The sequence below is a fragment of the Palaemon carinicauda genome, chromosome 28 (genome assembly GCF_036898095.1).
Source record: "Palaemon carinicauda isolate YSFRI2023 chromosome 28, ASM3689809v2, whole genome shotgun sequence".
Taxonomy (NCBI): domain Eukaryota; kingdom Metazoa; phylum Arthropoda; class Malacostraca; order Decapoda; family Palaemonidae; genus Palaemon; species Palaemon carinicauda.
This window is the reverse complement of record NC_090752.1, coordinates 52220814-52228313: the sequence shown is the minus strand read 5'-3', so window position 1 is coordinate 52228313 and position 7500 is coordinate 52220814. Positions and strand designations below refer to the sequence as shown.

The 7500-nt window shown below is 34.7% G+C and overlaps 1 protein-coding gene across 1 annotated transcript in view; it reads right to left on the bottom strand.

Moving 5' to 3' along the window:
• LOC137621575 (pro-resilin-like) overlaps window positions 1-7500 on the bottom strand; it is a 30944-nt gene that overhangs the window by 22470 nt on the left and 974 nt on the right. The gene's annotated exons all lie outside the window — the stretch shown is intronic.

Sequence of the window (7500 nt, the reverse complement as noted above, 5' to 3'; positions counted from 1 at the left end):
CACACACACACACATATATATATATATATATATATATAAACATAAACCAGACTCTTGCAGAAAGTAGCTTAAACAAACATGCGTGCGAATAACAGAAAAAAACAAAAGTCGTAAGAAAATGACCCACAAATAAATGTTAAGATGAAGAAACCCAAAGAAAAAAAGATGTGTCTTGAGGTTAGTTATATCCTGTAATAGTAATAATTAGTGGCAAACATTTTGCCGATTCGATTGATAATTACATTATCTTTCTCACGGCGTAATTTGAGTTCCAGTAACCTTAAGGTAATTTATGCCAGCCGTAAAGTTAATAATTTTTGGGCGGTGTTTTTGAACGTCCGGGGTTAGAGAAATCAGGCGGTCCGTAATGAAATGCTGAAGAGATAATAATCTTCTAATGCATTACAAGTTTATTTGTGTTTAAGAACCGGATGGGGTCATTAAACCCTTTCGAAGACTCGGGAGATTTCCTTTTGAATTTAATTCAAATGTCCAGAACTGTTTTCAGGCTAAAGATTTCATTTGATTATCAGAATATATTTTTAAACATAAAGACAGTAATTCAAACGTTCAGAACTGTTTTTTATGCCAAAGATGATTTTCATTTAATTATCCATCTTTATTTTTAAATATGAAGCCAGTATTTAATTCAAAAGTTCAAAACTGTTTTCAAGCCAAAGATTTCATCTGATTATCCAAATTATTTTTAAATATGAAAAACAGTATTTTCTTGTTTCTGATTCATATATCAAAAACTGCTTTTGTGTTGAGAACAGTTTTTCTTTTAGATTCGAATGTCCTGTGTTTTTCAAGCCGAATAATTTGATCATCTCTAAATCGAACGTTTAACCTTGTTGGCAAGGACCAAAAGACTGGTAGAGACGCTAGTGAAGCTTTCTATTGGGGAACTAAGATTCGTTTGCGTAGCCACATAGCTAGATTTCAAGTAGAGAGAGAGAGAGAGAGAGAGAGAGAGAGAGAGAGAGAGAGAGAGAATTTTCACTTATATGGAAACCACTTTATTTACTTGGTTTCAATAGTGCGTCAGAAGTACTGAAAATAGCAAATATAGATTTGAGAGAGAGAGAGAGAGAGAGAGAGAGAGAGAGAGAGAGAGAGAGATAAGATTGGTCTATAATTGTCTATATCTATTTTCCCTGATAAGAACACTACTTTATCACGAAGCACAAAATAAATTAATAAAATTTAGTTTTGCCAAAATTGGAAAATGATTTCTCAACAACCCTTAAAAAGGAAAATAAAATGGGTAACAAAAGTAACAAAAGATGCCAGTGCCACATTTCAGAGCCCATGAGTCATCAAGACGGATTGAACCTTTGCTGTGTGTGACAAAGTTTTATAATTTCTTATAAAAATGTCTTTGAAAAAGTCTTTGACAAAGGTTGTGAAGGGTTCCTTGGACGGTATGTTCCCCTTACTGGCTAATGGATTTTGAGAGTCGGGGTAGGAAATCATTGTTTGAATCATTGACAGTGACTTTGCATCTTGAGAGAGAGAGAGAGAGAGAGAGAGAGAGAGAGAGAGAGAGATGGGGGAATTAAAATGTAGGTGGGATGCAATTGGATCATGATTAAACTATATATATATATATATATATATGTATGTATATATATATATATATATATATAGAGAGAGAGAGAGAGAGAGAGAGAGAGAGAGAGAGAGAGAGAGAAATGATTAACTAATTAACCAATATTTTTCTTATTGCTAATAAATATCTGCATCCTAGATTTTTTCTTTTTTATAATTTTTTTTGCCCCTTATTTAATCAAAATGTTAAATCAATCGCAGATGTTTTTCTAAAAATGACAAAATAGATAGCAATGAGAACAAAATATTCACATTATTATGTCAAGACAGATAAATTGAATGAAATTTTTTTATATGCTTATTGAGAGTTGTAGAACCGAAGTATAATTCGGTTATGAAACTTTTACAAATAAGTCTGTAATAATATTGGGTATATCAATTTTAAAACTTAAAACACCTTAGAAGCTTAAATTTTTTTCTCTCTCTGTTTCTCAATATATATATATATATATATATATATAATAATTTCCTCATGCATAAATATAGATATATAAATATATATATATATATATATATATATATGTATATATATACACATATATATATGTATGTATATATATATATATATATATGTATATATATATATATGTATATATATACACACACACACACACACACACATATATATATATATATATATGTATACACGCATGTACACACTTATATACATGTACATATGTAATACACAGGGTGCGCTTCAAGTTATATATGTATTTTTGACAGCTAAAACAATCTATCAGCTTTCTCAAATTACTAATACCTTTTCATTTCTCCATCATATCCAAGAGGGAGAAGAAAAGAAAAAGAACTCTCTCTCTCTCTCTCTCTCTCTCTCTCTCTCTCTCTCACTCTCCCCCCCCCCCCCTCTCTCTCTCTCTCTCTCTCTCTCTCTCTCTCTCTCTCTCAAAAGCAGATTTCACCAATCATCCCAAGAACAAAAGTCCCCAAAAAAGGCCCAAAATAAAATATAATCAGCCATTGAAATACCAGGTGCCGTAGTCAAGTGCCAGATGTGATAGTGCTACCTGTGAATAACAAGTCATGTAAAAGTCAGCCATAATTCATTGAATAATAATTAATGAGTGGATTTTTCTATATCAATATAACGTTGCAGCTGATTCATTCTGGCTTTCAATTTCTCATTCGAACATGGATGAAGTGGTATGGATAATCTATAACAATAGTAGCATCAGTAATAATAATGAAAATAATAAGGAAATTGTAGTAATGATTAATACTATTATCATTATTAGTATCGGTGACAGCAGGTTAAATATCATTCTAGTAGTAGAACTAATAGCGCGTGAAAATAATCCGGACTAGTTTCAATAGCCACCGACAAGCAAAATGATATCCTACGCAAAATCCCTCGAGGGGTCTGGACTCTACCGGACATCAGAAGTCCGATGTGCAACTCGGCATATAATCATCGGGAATTATCACCGTTTCTCTCAGTGCTTTCTGTATTGCGCCAGAGCAGCGCAGGTTGTCTTTCTGTATTGCGTCATAGATGCGCAAGTCGTATTTTTCTTGGGGGGCGTTACGTCAAGCATCTTGTCGATGCGCTTTGCGTCACATTGCCTCGTATTTTGCGTCGAAAGTGGCGTAATGAGAAACGCTGGATGATTTTGAGGGAAAAGAGAAGGAAGTGAAATAATGGTGATGCACACCATGTTTAGATAAGTGGCTGAATTATATGAAGTTGTGTGAATAGTGAAAAAGGAAAGTTGATAATGACAATGAGGAATGGGAAGAATAGGAGATGGAAGAAATATGTGAAATATGGGGAATGATAGATATGGTGAAGGGAGATGAAGATACAAGTTAAAATGCACAGTGGAGGGATTGTAATAATGTTAAAGTTTTCTGGAAAGAAAATAAATAAAATTTGAGAGAAATTAAACATGTTTTGAAGATGAGGACAGATCTTTGGGATGCTAGGGAAGAAGTGAAAAAATTGGGAAAATAGGAATAAAAAAATAAGAATTAGGAAAGAAAGAAAATTCAAAAGGAAAAGAAAAGGACAGCGAAGCTTGAAAGGAAGAAAATGGATTTATACTATAAATAGGCCTTCTGTCCAGCAGTGGATTAGAAAACTGCTGCATTTGGTACATATATATATATATATATATATATACATATAAATATATGTATATATATACATATATATATATATATTTATATATATATATATGTATATATATAAACATATATATATGAATATATATATATATATATATATACATATATAAACATATATATATATATATATACATACATATATATATATATATATATGCAAAAGAAACAATAATCATATACAACAGAAAATTGATAAGGGCACAGAACCCTAAAGAGAAAAACCCACCAGGGCGATATTAAGACCCGAAAGGAAAAAATGTCTCTTAAATCATAATAATGAAACGCAAAAACTAGATGAAACAGGAGAGGGAAATGGGATGTCCATGATGAAGCAGTGACAACGATGATAAAGCTTGCATCAGATGATGAGAAATGCGATAAGAGTGGGAAACTCTGAATGAAGAGGAAATGAAGACGAGTCATTTCTTTTTCATTTCTTTGGCCATAAACCGAGAGCTAATTCGGGGGAGAAATGTCGAGATGGTATGAAAGGCAGTTGGGTAAGAGATGGCGTTTGGAGAACTTGTAGGAAAGTATAAAGGAACTTAGAAGAAAATTATGAATTTATTGGATGTGAAAGATTGAAATTCAAGTCTGATATTTAGGCAAATTCGTTAGTGGAGGAATTATTATTTGTTGTTATTAATCAAGAAGATAATGATAAGGAATATGGCAGTCGATCTTATGGTAAAATATAAAGAAAAGAACAATTAAGATTTGAGGATGTTTGGTAAAGACAAGTTACTCCAACTTGCTAAAAATTGTAGATGGGAAATTTCGAAAGAAGAATAAAATAAAGTTATACTAAAATGGCCAGGGATTCTGGAAATAAGATGAACGACTTATGAGAACAGAAAAAAAGGTTCCATAGTTTTTGTATGGAAGTTACATATATACAGTATAAAATGAGTGTCGACAGAAAGTGTCTTATAGTTATCATAAATTGAAATTATATAGCTTTAGACTTGGATGCATGTGGATGAGAAAAGCTTTCAAGGACTACCAATTCTAAATGAGAGACTTAATGGAGAAAATCAGATGAGAGATTAAATCGTGCAACGTGCTTTGATACTAAATCATGAAATGAATTTGAGGGATTAAATCGAGAAAAGATAAAGAATAAATTTAACTTGATAAAAGTAATTTAAAGCAGCTAAAAAGAAATGCTTTGCCACCGAAGTCAGACGAGGGAGTTGACGTGAACGGACAAGTAATTAGCAGCTAATGAGTTCGTAAAACTCTTGTAATTAACACGGCGAGGTTAAGGGAACAAAGTACTTTGAAAGGCCGGCCAGGAAGGGGAAAGTAGGAAGACGGAAATCTCAGCAGGAAGAAGAAAAAGAAGAAGAAGGAGAAGAAGTGTTAGAAAGCCTTGACGGGAGAGTAAGTACCTAAATTGGCACAGGGTGGTAATGGATGATGTTGCTTATGGGGTCATTATTTTCTGAGAGAGAGAGAGAGAGAGAGAGAGAGAGAGAGAGAGAGAGAGAGAGAGAGAGTACTACTAAGGATGCGCGACCATGAGTACTTGGATCAAATTGAAATTGAAAATTTTGGAAGAAACTTAACTAAAATGCGATGAACCTAAATTAAAGTGAAAACCAAAACTAACTGGCCAGATTTAGGTTCACTGGCCAGTAAGGCAAACAGGCGAAGATTAAATATCTCTCCTATATGATAAAGAGCGAATATATATATATATATATATATATACGGTCACGCTCAGCTCTCCCAGTCCCTCTAGTAGGGAGGAGAGGGAGTAGTCATATCCGGATGAGATAGGGATGCGTGTGCGTGGGTATGCATATCTATCTAAATATTTAGCCGTCCTTTTTGAAGGGTCGCTTATTGCTTTATTTTCTAAGGACTGCTGGAAGGCCAACTGTCTTTTCGTGATTCTTCTTCTTCTTCTTCTTCTTCTTCTTTCCTTTCTCCATTACCTACGTAGCCTCTTTTCGCTACTTACACGAACCTTTGCTCTTCCCTTAGGAAGTCGTACGTGATCTCCTTTCTTCTGTTCGATCACGTCTCCTCACTTTGGAGTCACCTCTGCCCTCGCTGTGAGAAACTTGAGTACCGACGTATTCTGAGAGAGAGAGAGAGAGAGAGAGAGGAGAGAGAGAGAGAGAGAGAGAGAGAGTTACAAGGATTTTGGATGTTCCAAAGACTTCTGAGTCCATTCGCGGAGACTCCATTTGCTCCTGGCTAGAGCGAATTAGCTTAAATGTTTAGAGTGTTTTTATGATCGTGCCTAACTTATTCTTGAGCTTTACAGAGAGAGAGAGAGAGAGAGAGAGAGAGAGAGAGAGAGAGAGAGAAAAAAAGCTTAAGGTGTGGCTAATTTTGCACCAAGGAGGGAGTTTTTTATTTTAACCCATGCAAAATCTTATTCCATAATTGCAGTGTTGTTCTCTAAGCAGCGCAATTATTCGCGCGGAAAGTACCCCACGCGTGAAAAGTTAGAAATATCTATTCACTTTCTAAAAGGAAAGGTCATTTTTAGTAACAGGATGTAGTAAAATGTGCTACTAATATAACTGGTTCGCATGTGCTGCATTCAGTTTTGACAGCGGTACATAAAAGATATAGCTAAGTGTACCACTAAATAACGAGGCTGATCAGCAATGTTGCTTTGCCATGATATAAAAAGACTATATTTAACTAAATTAACTACCCAAAGACCGGAGCTGATAATAAGAAAGGAGAAAAGGACCCCATCTAACTAAATCGATGAGCCAAAGACGAAAGGTAAAAATAAAAATGGAGAAAAGAATGACATTCATAAAAACTAACCCTGTCATTACCATGTCTGAAAAGGATGCTGCTATTTTACTCAGATGGCTTTTACTTAACGACACGCGTTCAGCCTTTAGCAGCAAATCAAGATTATATCCGATAAGAGGACGTCCCTCTACCCCTTCCTCTCTGGCCCTCCTAGTCCTTCCCATATACCCTCGGACCGTGCCTTGCCCCCACGAGTTTCTCTCTACACATAACGGACCCAGAAGAAGAAACCTTATAGCTTATCCTGCAAGTGCCCACGCCACTCGGGGGCCCCCAACCCTAGGTTGCCGTGCCCAGGACTCACTGGCTGTGCCCAACCGCGCACAGCGAAAACTAGGTTAGAAGGACGGGCCTTTCTTTTTTTTTCTTACTCATATTGAGGTTCCTGCCCATCCCCAAGGTTGTTGGCCCGCGTGTTTGTTTGTTTGTTTGTTTTCAATGCGTTCTGTCTTTCTAATGTTCCACTGGTTTGCTTGGTAAAGGTCATGGTATCCAGTGCCAATCTGATAATCTTGATTGATTGATTGATTGATTTGAGGTGTTTTGGCATTCTGACATCTAAGGTCATTGACACCGAATGATAATCTTGACTAATTTTTACTATGTGAAAGGTAAATTCTTCTCTTACTTGGCTTCTTTATATTATGTGTAAGATAAAATCCTTGGATCATCGTAGATTTGAGGAATGGGTAATATATAAAAGATTGTTTGATCTTGCTAGATATACCAAAATTTTAGTTTTCAATTAGATGTAGCAAATGTAACATGATTAATCGGATCATATCTTTATTAATATATTATTGTTAATTTCAAAAAACGTAAATGACAACTTATTCCAAGAATTTATTGAATTTACTAAAGACGTCATAAAAAGCTAATTTACATAACATAGCTTAACATTCTCCAGTGACCTATATTAATGATTTATTCTCATAATGAAATTCTGAAGAATCAAGAATACAC